The sequence below is a fragment of the Phyllostomus hastatus genome, unplaced genomic scaffold (assembly GCF_019186645.2).
Source record: "Phyllostomus hastatus isolate PE091 unplaced genomic scaffold, TTU_PhHast_1.1 phas_contig_113, whole genome shotgun sequence".
Taxonomy (NCBI): Eukaryota; Metazoa; Chordata; class Mammalia; order Chiroptera; family Phyllostomidae; genus Phyllostomus; species Phyllostomus hastatus.
The window spans coordinates 17,469,907-17,486,863 of NW_025333530.1; positions in this window are offsets into that span (position 1 = coordinate 17,469,907).

Below are 16,957 nucleotides of genomic sequence, written 5' to 3' on the forward strand. Positions count from 1 at the left end.
ACAGGAAGTGTTACTACAGACACCATTCATTTCATTTCTGCTGAAAGGAGTACGTTGACTCAGCTCTATAAACCCAAAGAAGTTACTTTCTTAATCCTGTTTATTATAACCCTAAACCTAACCCTAACCTTAACCCTAAACCTAATCCTAACCCTAACCCTACCCTTTTCCTTGACCTGAACCCTAAACCTAACCCTAACCCTAATCTTAACAAAAACCTTAACCCTAACCCTAACTCTATCCCTAACCCTGGTTACAGAAAATGGACTGTTAGATTCATACTCAGTTTCACTTTCACAAAAGTGTCTTCTCCAAGGCAGATACTGCTCCCTACACATGTCTTAACTTCCAAAAACTTTTCAGAGGAAAGAGTTCTTTGCATGAATCTGTACTAAAGAGATTTATTCTACTTAAACATAACTTAGTGTTAGGCATCTTGGTCAACCAATGTTCCAGAAAATTTATCTTAGTTGATCTTTTGCTATCAAAATTACCATAAAAGTGGCATTTCAGAGCAGTAATTCTACAGAAGTGTTAAAACAGTATGGGTTACTGCAGACACCATTCATTTCACTTCTACTGAAAGGAGTACATTGACTGAGCTCTATAAACACTGAAGAAGTTACTTAGTTAAATGTGTTTTTTTCTAAAGAGTGTCATTTCCAATTGACTAGGATTGATTGAAATAAGTCATTACCATTCAATCAGAGAGAAATGCACTTGTTTACAGAAATTAGGCTCTTAGATTAATACTCAGTTTCACATGGCAAAACCGTTTTCTCCAGGTGAAGTACTACACAGTGCACACATGTCTTGTCTTCAGTATTCTTTTTACATGAAAAATACTTTAGACCAAACTGTACTGCTGTGTTTCACTCTACTTAAAGAAGACATTGAGGTAGGCCTCTGTTCTCTCAATTGTAACAGAAAGTTGATCTTAGAGGCTTGTTCGCTATCAAAATTACCACAAAGTGGCATTTCAGAGCAATACATCCACAGAAGTGTTAAAACTGTGTGTATTACTGGAGATACCATTTATTTCGACTTCCACAGAAGGGAGTAAATTGAGTAATGTTATAAACACTGTACAAGATGTTTTCTTAAACCTGTTTTGTTCAAAAGTGTCTCATTCCTGAGTGATTTGTAAGCATTAAAGAGATCATTACTGTTCAATACGAGAGAAATGGACTCGGTCACAGAAAATAGACTGTTAGATTCATACTCAGTTTCACATTCACAATACCGTCTTCTCCAAGGCAGATACTGCTCCATACACACATTTGTTTACTTCCCTATTCTTTTTACAGGAAAGAGCACTTTGGATGAATCTGTACCAAAGATGTTTATTCTACTTAAACATGACTTATTATTATGTGTCTTTGCTCTCAATTGTAAGAGAAAGCTGAACTCACATGCTGTTTTTTAACAAAATTACCACAAAAGTAACATTTCATAGCATTACTTCTTCAGAAATTTTAAACCAGTATGTATTACTCCAGACACCATTCATTTCACTTCTACTGAAAGGAGTACATGCCTGAGCTCTATAAACACTGAAGAAGATACTTTCTTAAACTTTTTTTTCTAAAGAGTGTCATTTCCATGTGTCTTGGATGTGTTGAAATAGCTCATTACTGTACATTCAGAGAGAAATGCACCTGTTTACAGAAATTAGGCTATTAGATTCATTCTCAGTTTCACATTGGCAAAACCGTTTTCTCCAGGTGAAGTACTACACAGTGCACACATGTCTTGTCTTCAGTATTCTTTTTACATGAAAAATATTTCAAAGCAAACAGTACTGCTGTGTTTTACTCTACTTAAAGAAGACATTGAGGTAGGCCTCTGTTCTCTCAATTGTAACAGAAAGTTGATCTTTGAGGCTCTTTCACTCTCACAATTACAATAAAAGTGACTTTCAGAGCAGTACTTTTACAGAAGTGTTAAAACAGCATGTATTTCTACAGACACCATGGTTTCACTTCTACTGAAAGGAGTATATTGACTCAGCTCTACAAACACAGAAGTTACTTTATTAAACCTGTTTTTTTTCTAAGCCTAACCCTGACCTAACCCTAAAATAACCTGTAAATCTAACCCTATCCCTAACCCTAACCTTAACCTTAAACCTAATCATAACCTTCAACATAGGTCTAACCTTAACAATAACCCTAACCATAAACATAACTCTAACCCTAATCTTAACCCTAACACTAACCTTAAAGCTAACCCTAACCCTAGCACTAACCCTGGTTACAGAAAATGGACTGTTAGATTTACACTCATTTTCACCTTCACAAAACCGTGTTCTCCAAGGCAGATACTGCTCCATATACACATGTCCGACGTTCCCTATTCCCTTCAGAGGAAAGACTACTTTGCATCCATCTGTACTAAAGAGATTTATTCTGTTTAAACATAATTCAGTGTTAGGCATCTTGGTCAATCAATGTTACAGAAAATGTATCTTAATTGCTCTTTTGCTATCAAATTACCACAAAAGTGGCATTTCAGAGCAGTGCTTCTACAGAAGTGTTAAAACAGTATGTATTACTGCAGACACCATTCACTTCACTTCTACTGAAAGGAGTAGATTGACTGAGCTCTATAAACACTGAAGAAGTTACTTTCTTAAACCTGCATTTTTCTAAAGAGTATCATTTCCAATGGACTTGAATGTGTTGAAGTAGGCCATTACCGTTCAATCAGAGAGAAATGCACTTGTTTACAGAAATTAGGCCCTTAGATTCATACTCAGTTTCACATTAGCAAAACCATTTTCTCTAGGTGAGGTACTACAGAGTACACACACGTCTTATCTTAAGTAATCTTTTTACATGAAAAACACTTTAGTGCCTACTGCACTGCCATGTTTTACTCTACTTAAAGAAAACATTGAGTTAGGCCTTTGTTCACTCAATTGTAACAAAGTTTATCTTAGAGGATCTTTCACAGTCAAAATTACCACAAAGGTGGCATTTCAGAGCAATACAACCACACAAGTGTCAAAACAGTATGTATTACTGGAGACACCATTAATTTCAACTTCCACTGAAAGGAGTACATTGAGTAATGTTATAATAAATGTACAAGGTGTTTTGTTAAAGCTGTTTTGTGCAAAAGCATCTCATTACTGAATGATTTGTAAGCATTGAAACAGTTAATTACTGTTCAAAATGATAGAAATGCACTTGGTTAAGAAAAAGGACTGTTAGATTCATACTGAGTTTGACATTCACAACACTGTCTTCCCTAAGATAGATACTGCTTCATACACACATTTCTTAACTTGCCTATTCTTTTTTACAGGAAAGTGTACTTTGGATGAAAATGTACTAAAAATGTTTATTCTACTTAAAAAAGACTTAGTATTATGTGTCTGTGCTCTGAATTGTAAGAGGAAATTGATCTTAAAAGCTCTTTTTTAACAAAATTACCACAAAATTGTTCTTTCAGAGAAGTATTTCTACAGAAGTATTAAAAGAGTATGTGTTACTTAAGACACCATGAATGGTGTCTGAAGTTCACTGAAGTTCACTTCTACTGAAAGCAGTTCATTCAGCTTTATAAACACTGATGAAGTTACTTTTAAAACTATTTTTTCTAACCCTAATACTAACCCTAACTCTAACATTAACCTTAACCCTAACTCTATCCCTAAACCTAATGCTAACCCTAAGCCTAACACTAACCTATACTATCCCTAACACTAAGCCTATCCCTAACCTTATCCATACGTATCCTTAAACCTAACCCAACCCTATCCCTAATCCTTAACTAACCCAAACTGAACACTAACCCTACCCCTACCCCTAACCCTAGCCCTAAAACTGGTTACAGAAAATGGACTGTTAGATTCATACTCAGTTTAACATTCATAAACCCATCTTCTCCAAGTCAGATACTGCTCCCTACACACATGTTTTAACTTCCCATGAATCTGTGCTAAAGAGATTTATTCTACTTAAGCATAACTTAGTTTTAGGCATCTTGGTCAATCAGTGTCACAGAAAATTTATCTTAGTTGCTATTTTCCTATTAAAATATCACACAAGTGGCATCTCAGAGCAGTACTTCTACAGAAGTGTTAAAACAGTACATGTTACTGGAGACATCATTCATTTCACTTCTGTTGAAAGAAGTCCATTGACTTAGTTCTATAAACACTGAAGAAGTTACTTTATTAAACCTGTTCCTTTATAAAGAGTGTATTTTCTAAGTGACTTGGATGCATTGAAGAAAGTCCTTACCGTTAAATCGAAGAGAAATGCACTTGTTTGCAGAAATTAGTCTCTTAGATTAATACTCAGCTTCATATGCACAAAACAGTTTTCTCCAGGTCAACTACTCCACAGTACATGCATGCCTTATCTTCAGTATTCTTTTCACATGAAAATTTCTTTAGAGCAAACTATACTGACATGTTTGACTTTACTTAAAGAAGATTTTGAGGTATGCCTCTGTCCAATCAATTGTAACAGAAAGTTGGTCTTAGATGCTCTTTCACTGTCAAAATTACACAAAACTGGCATTTCAGAGCAATACATCCTCAGAAGTGTTAAAACAGTATGTATAAATGGAGACACCATTCATTTCAACACCTACTAAAAGGGGTACATTGAGTAATGTTATAAAAACAGTACAAGGCGTTTTCTTAAAATTGTTTTGTTCAAAAATGAGTGCCTCATTACAGAGTGATTTGTAAGCACTGAAACAGTTCATTATTGTTCAACAGGAGAGAAATGGACTTGGTTACAGAAAATGGGCTATTAGAACCATACTCAGTTTTATAGTCACAAAACGGTCTTTTGCTAGTCTGTACTACTCAGTACACACATGTCCTAACTTCCCTATACTTTTTACATGAAAGAATACTATGCAGCATTTTGTACCTTAGAGTTTCTTTCTACTTGAGGAGTTCAATAACTTAGGCATAAGTTCACGCAATTGTAACATAAACGTGATACTAGACGATATTTCTTTATGAGAATGAGTACAAAAGTGGTATTTCTCAGCAACATTACTGCAGAAGTGTTGAAACAGTATGTATTACTAGAGATGCCAGACATTTCAACTTCTACTTAGAGAAATACACAGAGTAATGTTATAAAATCTGTACACCATGTTCAATTAAACATGTTTTGCTAAAGGGAGTCACATTTCAGTGTGAATTACTAGTGTTGAAAGAGTCTATTACTGTTCATTCAGAGATAATTGCACTTCTTTACAGAAAATTGTTGCGCGTGGGTCACCGGCCAGCAGTGACCACGGAACGCTGTGGATGGCTCGACAATAAACACGCGAGAAATAACAACATGCACAGAGACAAACTAGTTTCTGTGGGGAAGTAGGGACGAAATGGCCACCCCCCCAGTGGGGAGCGCGCCGATTTACAGTCCATACCTGCTTTTATTGGGCTCATGCTACATAATAACTCAGGTAACGTACAATACTCATTAGGGGAAGTAAGGAATATATAAAACAAAGAACTCTGCCGGTCTATTGAGTTGGGGGGTCAAAGAGCTGTAAGGCTGAGGAACAAACTAGCTTCCTCCTAAGACCCTCCTCATTCAACTGAGAGCATTCTCGAACAAAGAAGGTTTCACAGTAATTTACATGTTCTTTCTTAGGCCTGATCACCCCGGGAAATCCGCACTTCCCAGTACCGAGCTGTACTTCCCCGTCATTGTTTCAGGCTTAGGTGGAGCGCGGGAACTAAGGCCACCGAGAGATAAGGAGATTTTCTTCCGGACGCTGAGAACTCAGACTTTGTCAAAGCCGAGGAGTGAGGGTCCATCACCCCCTTTTGCTGCAGCCCCCCAAGTCCTTCTTTTGGGGGGCCTCCCAAAGTGATCGTGCCTGGCTTGGGTTGTTCCCCCCGTGGGGAATCTTACCCATCTTTGGCTAACTGACCAAGCTTTTTGGGGTTCAGCAGCAGAAACAGCATTCCTGCCAGGAAGATAAGCTTTTGTCTCCTTGCCGGCTCACGGTTCCAAGGGCGTTCCCTTAGCCTTAGCCTAGGCGGGGGTCTCAGTTTCTGATACCAGTCAGGGCGGTTCCCAACAGAAAATGGGCAGTTAGATTCATATGCAGTTTCATATTCACAAAACTGTCTTCTGCCAGTATCTACTACTATGTACACAAATGTCTTAACACCCATGTACTTTTTACATAAAACAATACATTGCAGCATTTGTACGTTAGAGTTCCTTTCTACTTAATGAATTCCATGAGTTACGCCTCTGTTCACACAATAGTAACACAAAGTTGATTTTAGAAGCTATTACCTTATGAAAATTACTACAAAAGTGGCATTTCAGAGCAGCATTACTACTGAAGTGTTAAAACAGTATTTATTACTGGAGTAGCCGGACACTTCAGATTCTACTGAAAGAAAAAAAAAAAGAGTAGTGTTATGAACTCTGTTAAACATGTTTAATTAAACATGTTTTCTTAAAGGGAGTCCCATTTCAGTGTGAATTACTAGGGTTGAAAGATTTCATTACTGTTCACTGTGGGAGAATTGAACTTTTTACAGAAAATGCACAATTAGATTCAAGCACAGTATCATATTCACAAAAAAGTCATCTGCCAGTCTGTACTACTCAGTGCACAAATGTCTTAACTCTCCTGTACTTTTTACATGAAACAATACATTGCAGCATTTGTACATTACAGTTTCTTTCTACATAAGGAAATCAATGAGTTATGCTTCATTCTTGCAATTGTGACACAAATTGGATACTAGAAGCTACATCTTCATTAAAGATACTGGAAAAGTGGCATTTCAGAGAAACATTACTACAGAAGTGTTAAAACAGTATGGAATAGTAGAAATTCCAGACATCAACTTCTACTGCAAGAAATACATAGAGTAATGTTATAAAACTTGTGCAACATGTTTAATTCAACCTGTTTTGTTCAAGGGAGTCACATTTCAGTGTGAACTACTAGTGTTGAAAGAGTTCATTCCTGTTCATTCTGAGAGAAATGTACCTTTTTACAGAAAATGGAGGGTTAGATTCCTACCAAATTTCATATTCAGAAAACCGTCTTCTGCTACTCTGTACTACTTAGTACACAAGTATCTTAAATCCTGTGTACTTTTTACGTGAAACAACACACTGCAGCTTTTATATGTTACAGTTTCTTTCTACTTAATGGATTCAATGAGTTAGGCTTCAGTTCACAAAATTGTAACACAAACTTGATCTTAGAATCTATTACCCCAAGAAAATTACTATAAAAGTGGCATTTCAGAGAAACATTGCTACCGAAGTGTTAAAACAGTATGTATTACTGGAGACACCAGACACTTCAGCTTCTACTGAAAGAAAAACATAGAGTAGTGTTATAAACTCTGTAAAACATGTTTAATTAAATATGTTTTGTTCAAGGGAGTCCCATTTGAGTGTGAATTACTAGGGTGGAAAGATTTCAAACACTTTTTTTTTAAAGATTTATTTATTTATTTTTAGAGAGGGAAGGGAGGGAGAGAGAGAGAGAGAGAGAGAGAGAGAGAGAGATCAATGTGCGGTTGCTGGGGTTGATGGCCTGCAACCCAGGCATGTGCCCTGTCTGGGAATCGAACCTGCGATACTTTGGTTCACAGCCAGCGCTCAATCCACTGAGGTATGCCAGCCAGGGTGAAAGATTTCATTGCTGTTCACTCTGGGAAAATTGAACTTTTCACAGAAAATGGATTAGATTCACGTACAGTTTCTTGTTCAAAAAGCATCTTCTGCCACTCTGCACTACTCTGAAAACAAATGTCCTAACTTCCCTATACTTTTTATATGAACAAATATTTTGCAGCATTTTGTACCTTAGAGTTTCTTTTTACTTAAGGAATTCAATGCGTTGGGCCTCTGTTCACCCAGTTGTAACACAAACTTGATACTAGAAGCTTTTTCTCAATGAAAATAATCTCAAAGGTCACATTTCAGAGCAACATTACTACAGAAGTGTAAAACAGTATGTATTAGTAGAGATGCCAGACATTTCAAGTTGTACTTAGAGAAATAGGCCGAGTAATGTTATAAACTCTGTGCAACATATTTAATTATACCTGTTTTCTTCTAGGGAGTTACATTTCAGTGTGAATTATTAGTGCTGAAACAGTCCATTACTGTTCATTCTCAGAGAAATGCACTATTTACAGAAATGGACGGTTAGATTTATACTCAGTTTAATATTCACAAAACAGTCTTCTGCCAGTCTGTACTACTCAGTACAATGATGTCTTCACTTCCCTGGACTTTTTACATGAAAGAATACTTTGCAGCATTGTGTACCTTAGAGTTTCTTTCTACTTAAAGAACTCAATGAGTTAGGCCTCTTTTCACCCAATTCTAACACAAGCTTCATAGTAGATGGGATTTCTTTATAAAAATCACTAAAAAAGTGGCATTTCATAGCAAGATTACAAGAGAACTGTGAAAACAGTATATACTACAAGAGGTGCCAGAGATTTCAACTTCTACTGAAAGAAATACATAGAGTACTGTTATGAACTCTGTGCAACATGTGTAATTCAACCTCTTTTGTTCAAGAAAGCCATGTCAGTGTGAATTACTAACGCTGAAAGAGTGCATTACAGTTCATTCTGAGAGAAATGCACTTTTTACAGAAATGGACAGTTAGATTCATACTCTGTTTCACATTCACAAAACAGTCTTCTGCCAGTCTGTACTACTCAGTACAATGATGTCTTAACTTGCCTATACTTTTTACATTAAAGAACACTTTTCAGCATTGTGTACCTTAGAGTTTCTTTCTACTTAAAGAATTCAATGAGTTAGGCAATTATTCATGCAATTGTAACAGAAACTTCATAGTACATGTGATTTCTTTATGAAAATCAATACAAAAGTAGCATTTCAGTGCAACATTACAACAGAACTGTGAAAACAGTATGTATTACAGGAGGCGCCAGAGATTTCAAGTACTACTGAAAGAAATACATAGAGTAGTGTTCTGAACTTTGTGCAACATGTGTAATTCAACCTGTTTTGTTCAAAAAAGTCACATTTCAGTGTGAATTACTAACACTGAAAGTGTGCATTATGGTTCATTCTGAAAGAAATGCACTTTTTACAGAAAATGGATGGTTAGATTTATACTCAGTTTCACATTCACAAAGCAGTCTTGTGCCAGTCTGTACTACTCAGTATGTGGCAGGAAAAGAAAGTCTCATAAAGGTTTCTATGTTCTGTAGTTTCTTTGATATGCAAATGCTCTCTGCTCTCTGTAACACCTGTAAGATTAGTTGGGACAAAAGCTGAGTAAAAGTTATTTTTTGTAAGGAGTGGGCTAGCAGACGTGCTAGGTAACATTATCCCAAGGCCAAAATGCTGACCTTCATTTCGCTTCTGCCTCTGTATGCTCCCTTGCTTTAGCAGATGAATCCCCCTCCCCTTTTTTGCCTTGTAACAAGTATTTAAAGGAAACTGTGATGAGCACGGTTGCTCAGGATTTGTGATTTAACCCCCCACTCCGTCCCTGGGTATAAAGTTTGTGCTTTCTCACCTCATCTTCCCGTGTGTGAGTGACTTTTCTGCAACATTTTGGTTTCCTGACCAGGAAACACACTCACTTGAGCAGGCATTTTGTCTCTGGTGAAGGTGACCCGGGAAGAGGCAGGGGGGCCCTTCGGCAGGGGAGGAGCATGTGCCCTGGTGATTCCAGGCTTCCCAGGGCAAAGACTCCCTGTGCTGCGTCCCCAACTGCTCTAACACCTGGCCAGAGGGGAGAGAGGAGCTAGGAACTGTCGGAGGCCCCAATCGGGAATTGGTAAGTGCCAGGGGATTTCACCTGAGAACCAAGGAGGGGCTGGTCACCCCTCAACCAGAAAATTCAGGAGTCTGGGCCGAGACCCAGACCATCGGACTCCTTCTCAGGGGAGGAACAGTTAACTTCTGTGTGACTGTCTGTGTGGCTGTCTGTGTGAATGTGTCTGTGACTCCACGAGCCAGCCAGCTTACAGAGTCTGATTGGGCCCTCACCTGCAGTTCCTGGGTTGGTTGTATGGCATAATGGACGTTAACCTGGATTCTACATGGGCAACCCCTAGCTAAGACCACCTAAGTTCCTCGTGAGAGGTCAGGCCAGGCGTGTGTGTGAAAGATCCCCTTACCCTTTGTTTGTCTGCATCATAAGGGAGGGAGACATGGGGGATGGATCCTCAACTGTCTTAGATTGTATGCTTCAGAATTTTGATCGGTTTCGAGGACAAGATCCCTCGATGAATCCAGGAGAACTAGAAATTTTCTGTACCTCTGAGTGGCCCTCTTTTGGGGTAGGCTGGCCCCCTGAGGGCACCCTTAATCTGAGTATAATTAGAGCAGTTCACCTGATAGTCACCGGGAAGCTGGGATACCCAGATCAATATGTTTACATAGATAGGTGGCAGGAGTTAGCTCAGGACGTGCCTAAGTGGCTCCAGCAGTGCACTAAAGCAGCCTAGAAACATCTAGGCACTGCAGGGCAGAAGAAGAAGTCTGGATCCCAAACCCAGATTCTGGTAGCTAGGAGGGGCCCAAAACATCCGATCCACCAGGGGCACCCTGAGGATGACCAACCCTTCTTTCCACCACCATACAGGGGACTTCCCACAGCCCCGTGAGGACTAGACACTCCTCCCACATCAGTCTTGCCCCCACAGGAGGAGGCTCCATAAAGGGAGGGGGAGGCCCCGCGAAGTCCCCCGTAAACTGCTCTGTCGCCAATTGCGACCCGGCTAAGGCATCACCAAGCTTATCAGATGCCACTGAGGGAGGCTCAGGGGCACGGGCTGGTGGCAGACGATGGGACATTTAGGCCGGAACCTGTGGTTTTTTATTACCAGCCATTCACCACCACTGATCTCCTTAATTGGAAGCACCACACACCCTCATACTCAGAAAAACCGCAGGCTCTGATTGATTTAATGGAATCCATAGTGCAGGCTCACCGGCCCACTTGGTATGATTGCCACCAGCTCCTGTTAACGCTATTTAACATGGAGGAGAGGCACAAGATTCTGCAGGAGGCCCATCGATATCTTGAAACCCATGCCCTGGCAGGCACTGTTGATCCCATGCAGTATGCCTGAGCAGCAGCTCCAGAAGTTCAGCCAGCTTGGGACCATAATACAGAGCAAGGGAGATTAGCTCTTGGCTGATATTGGGAGGCCATCCTGCAAGGGGTCAGGGCCGGAGCCAGAAAACCTACCAACATGGCTAAGGTTTCAAATATAAGGCAAGGGGCAGATGAAAGCCCAGGGGATTTCTTAGAACGGTTAACTGAAGCATACAGAATATACACTCCTTTTGACCCTGAGAGTCCAGATAGCCAGCGAATGGTTAATACGGCTTTCATGACTCAGTCGGCTCCCGATATCTGCAAAAAGCTGCAGAAATTAGAGGGTTTTGCCGGCATGAACATCAGACAGTTCACAGAAGTGGCAAACAAAGTCTATAACAATAGAGAAGAGGCGGCTGAGTCCGCAGCTTTAGAGAAACAGAAAAGAAAAGCAGCACTGTTGGCAGCCGCCCTGGCAGCCCCAGCAGAGGGCCCGCAGAAGAAAGGGCGAAAAGGCCATTTTAAAGTGGAAAAAGATCAGTGTGCCTACTGTAAGGAAAGGGGCCACTGGAAGCGAGAATGCTCAAACCGGAAGCAGAGGGGGAAAGGGGGGGATCCGGTGTTTCCCCCAGCCCCCGGGATCCACAGTCTGGCAATGTTGGATACCAAATGAGCAGGACCGGGCTCAATGAAACTGGGCCCCTGTGAGCCCTTGGTCCGAGCCAAAGTGGGAGGCCAACCATTGACTTTTATGATAGATACTGGAGCAGAGCATTCAGTAGTCACCGCCCCTGTGGCTCCACCATCAGTCCGGGAAGTTTCCATCGTAGGAACCGCAGGGCAGCCGAGTGAGCCAAAGAAATTTTGTCAAGCCTGGACAATTGAACTGGGAGGGCACCAGGTCTGCCACGAATTCCTCTACCTACCCGAATGCCCTGTGCCCCTCCTAGGCAGAGACTTGTTAAGTAAGCTTTCGGCTTGGATAGCCTTTCACCCCTCTGGACAGGCCACACTCGAATTAGGCAGCACGAGCCTGGTGGCTCTTGTTATTCCCCAGGAGGAAGAATAGAGGATCTATGAAGAGGATGGAGGCTTAGACAGCCAGGATTCTCTCACGGAGGAATTTCCCGATGTGTGGGCAGAGGGAAACCTGTCAGGACTTGCCACCGACCGGACTCCGGTGATAATAGACTTAAAATAGGGGGCTCAGCCCCGCTGCCTCAAGCAATACCATATATCTAAAGAGGCCCGACTAGGCATATCAGGGGTAATAAATAAGTATTTGTCTGAAGGAATATTGGTCCCCTGTCAATCACAATGGAATACACCGCTCCTCCCCGTGAAAAAGCTAGATGGGACTGGGTACCGCCGGGTACAAGACCTCAGGGCCATTAATGAGGTCACCCTGACTCTGCATCCAATGGTGCCTAACCCCTACATGCTATTAAGTCAACTGGCCCCAACCACCTCTCATTTTACCTGCCTGGATTTAAAGGATGCTTTCTTTTGTGTACCCCTGGCCCCTGTGAGTCAGCCAATATTTGCATTTGAATGGGAAGATCCCTACATGGGCACTAGGACCCAGTTAACCTGGACCCGGCTGCCTTAGGGATTCAAGAACTCCCCCACCATATTCAGTGAAGAGTTAGCCCGGGACCTGAAGCCCTTCTCAGAGCAGCATCCTCGTCTTGTTTTGCTTCAGTACGTGGATGATTTACTGTTGGCAGGGCCAGGGAGTTACAAGTGCCAGGAAGGAACGCGAGCCCTGCTCCGGCTCCTGGCATCAAAAGGCTATTGAGTGTCCAAAAGAAAGACCCAGATTTGTCAGAAGGAAGTTTGATACCTGGGTTTCTGAATAAGCCAGGGGCAGAAGGCTCTAGGAATCGAAAGGAGGGCCGTGATTAATCAACAATCCAGCCCAAGGACCAGGAGACAGCTCCGGGAGTTCTTGGAGCCGCAGGGTTTTGTTGAACATGGATCCCTGGGTATGTGGAAATAGCAAAGCCACTGTATCAAGCTCTTAAAGGGGCAGAGACTGCACCATTTAATTGGGGAATGGAGCAATAGGGCGCTTTTGAAAAAATAAAAGAACTTCTGGTTAGTGCCCAGGCCCTCAGCTTACCCGACCCAGATAAGCCTTTCTCTCTTTAAGTTCATGAAAAGGAGTAAGTAGCCTTGGGAGTTCTGACTCAAGAAGTTGGACCATGGCAATGCCCAGTAGCCTACCTCTCTAAGCAACTGGACAGTGTGGCAGCTGGTTGTCCACCTTGCTTGCAGGCCATAGCGGCTGCTGTTTCCCTCCTCCAAGAAGCTAACAAACTCACCCTGGGGCAAGAAATCAGCTTATACGTGCTTCATGCAGTACACAGCCTCCTTGAGGGGCAAGGACATCGGTGGCTATCCAACCCCCGGCTTACTCAGTACCAGGGGATGCTACAGGAAAACCCCCTAGTACATCTAAAGGCGGTGCGCAAAATCAATCCAGCCACTTTCTTACCTGCAGAAGCTGGGGAACCTGACCATAACTATGAGGAAATCACGGATCAGATATATGCCAGCCAGCCAGATTTAAAGGACCAGCCATTGGCTGGGTGGGACCTCAACCTGTACACAGATGAGAGCAGTACTGTAACTGAGAAGGGGTAGCAGATTGCCGGGTATGCAGTAACTACAAAGGACCAGATCCTTGAGGTGGGGCCTCTGCCCTCTGGGTGGTCGGCACAAAGGGCGGAACTTTATGCCCTCATTCAGGCCCTGGAACTAAGTAAGGGAAAGAGGGTCAACATATACACTGACTCCAAGTATGCTTTTGCCACCCTCCACATACATGGGGCCATCTATAAAGAAAGGGGGCTGCTGACTGCCAAAGGGAAGGAAATAAAAAACAAAACTGAAATCCTCCGGCTCCTGGAGGCTGTATGAAGTCCAGCATAGGTTGCGGTAATGCACTGTGGGGACACATCAAGGGCAACACGGAAAAAGTGGTAGGGAACCAGCTCTCAGATCAGGCTGCTAGGACTGCTGCTAAAAGACAAGACTCCCCAAAGGCTATAGTGGGCCCTTTGCTCAGTTCCCCCTTAAGTATTCAAGACTATCAGCCGGCTGAGGAACAATGGGCCAGGCAGAATCAGGCATCCAAAACGTCAGAAGGCCTGTGGAGGCTCTCTGACAGATGAATTTATGTGCCTCAGAGCCAGGCAGCACAGGTGGTCCAGAATTGTCACACCCTGACTCATCTAGGAAAAACAGCCCTAAAAAAACCCTGCTCCGAAGGTATTTATGCATGCCCAACTTGGCCACACTATGTGCCAGCGTTGCAGCCAGATGTGTAACTTGTGCAAAGAACAATGCAGCAGCAGGGAACAGTCAGGTCCCACCAGGAATACAGTACCGGGGGACTCAACCCCTAGAAGACCTGCAGGTGGATTTCACTGAAGTCAAACCAAGCCGGGGATATAAGTACCTGCTTGTCCTCATATGCACCTTCTCAGGTTGGGTCGAAGCATTCCCAACCAGGACTGAAAGGGCCAGAGAGGTAGCCAGAGTTCTACTAAGGGAAATAATTCCCCGACATGGACTACTTCTAAGCCTAGGAAGTGACAACGGACCAGCTTTTATTTCCCAGGTGGTGCAGGATTTAGCAAAACTGCTAAATATAAGGTGGAAGCTGCACACTGCATACCAGCCCCAGAGTTTGGGGAAAGTGGAAAGAATGAATAGGACACTGAAAGAAACTTTGGCAAAACTCTGCCAAGAGACTGGGCTGCCTTGGACAGACTTGTTGCCAATAGCCCTGCTCCCAGTTAGAAGCACCCCAAACCAGGCAGGGTATACCCACTATGAGTTAGTGTATGGGAGGCCTACTCCCATAGTGAGAATAACAGGACCTAGCAATTTACCAGTGCAAGGTGAGATAGGACAAAGAAGGTACTTAGAACAGCTAGGAAAGGCCTTAGACCAGATAGGAGAAGCCCAATTAGGGTTTGAACCTAAACCTCTAGGGGGCCCAACACACCCACACCGTCCAGGGCAGTATGTATGGATAAAAGACTGGAAAAAGGAGCCTCTCCAACCTGTGTGGACGGGCCCTCATTTGGTGCTTTTAACTACCCTTACTGCCCTTAAAGTTGCAGGAATCACGCCATGGATCCACCATTCTCGGTTGAAGGCAGCGGCCGGGCCGGAAGGACCAGGAGAAGAAGCCGCCGAACAGCGGGTGCCAGTCTTGAAGCTGTGACCACGGAAGGAGACTTCAGGAGCCCAGGACGTCTGGGAGGTTGCAGCCCAACATCAAGATCAAGGACAAATGCCTGGCTGGGTTCCTAGCCTCTATGACCTTGGTGGCAGGAATCTTCAGGATAATAGTAGTCTCTGTAAACTCTTAAGGACTAAGGACTCATTGAACATTCATTTTGGCTGCTGTTATTTCTGTGTGATTTCCATTTTGTATATCTAAACTGTTTCTTTTAGCAGATAGCCATGAGCAGAATTCTGGAAATATTATTTTGTGCCCAAGTTTTAGCTGGATTAGCTCTAAAGCAGCCATATGTCTGGAGATTCCATGCTAGGGAAACTTATGAAAAAGACAATAATGTCATAACCCATACCGTGGGAAACATGACTTGCCCTAACTCGGGCTGCAAACCCACGCTTTTCTTCATCAGAATTGCTGACCTCGAGGCCCTAAAAGGATGGTGGGCTGTCGCCCCCGCCCTCTGCATGCTAAAGGATCAGACAGAAGATTATTGCAAAAAGTGGGGAAGCAAGTATGGAGAATGTCCATACAAGAGTTGTCGGTATCACCCTAAAAATATATGGGGCCAAATAGTTTTTCCAATACGTAACCCTAATGACAAAGACTGGGAAAGGGGAGTAAAAGGAAAACTTTATGTGAATATGTGGCATAGGGGGCCAATTGCAGGCATGTTTATTGTAAAGGTCAGAGAAGTACAAAACCCTGCCCTAAGTACTATCTATCACATCCAATCAGTCATAGAAGATCAAGAAAAGACACTAACTAGAAACTTGGAAGGTCAAAAAGCAGTAGGACCTTTCTCTTGGATAAAACTAATACAGCAGGGGATGCAGCTACTTAATCTAACCAGTCCAGACAATTACAATGACTGTTTCTTATGTGCATATCTTAACAAGCCACCACTGACTGCGGTCCCACTGCAACAACCCCTCACTGTTTCAAAGGCTCAGATCCCAGAACCCTTTTCTCTCCAAGGTGTTCCTCTATTCCAGGACTCATCCATTGAAGCGCTGGAGTCACCAGCCACCTGTTTCCTGCAATCAGACATTGCCATCCTCCGGACCCATCACCAGCCCGCCGGGAACTTTCTTTTGGTGTAACGGTACTCTCTACCGGTCGGTAAATCATAGTATCCCAGCCCGTTGCTATCTTGTGGCCTTAGCCTCACAGCTCGTCCTATATCAATTGGTCAAGTTAAGTACCCTGCTTGCCCAGGAACGTCAGCAGCCAGCAGTCTTCCTCCCCTTGATGGTCGGGTTAAGTTTCACCACTTCACTCATCAGAAACAGACTGGGGAATTTGGGACTAGCAGTCAGCCTCCAATCCACTAATGAGATCCGGGAAGAGTTAAAAAAAAGCCATGGAGGCCTCTGCACTATCTATGGCCTCATTACAGAGGCAAATAACTTCCTTGCTCGGGTGGCCCAACAAAATCAGCGGGCACTAGATTTCCTCACCGAGGAAAAGGGGGGCACTTGTCTTTTCCTACAGGGAAAATGCTGTTACTATGTCAACGAAAGTGGAATAGTGGAGGAGAATATTGGCAAACTAAAGGACATTCGCCGGAGATTGGGGAGCATCAGCTCCCCTGATGGAACCTACTCCTGGTGGCAATCAATCCTTTTTCCTATTTTAGCTCCC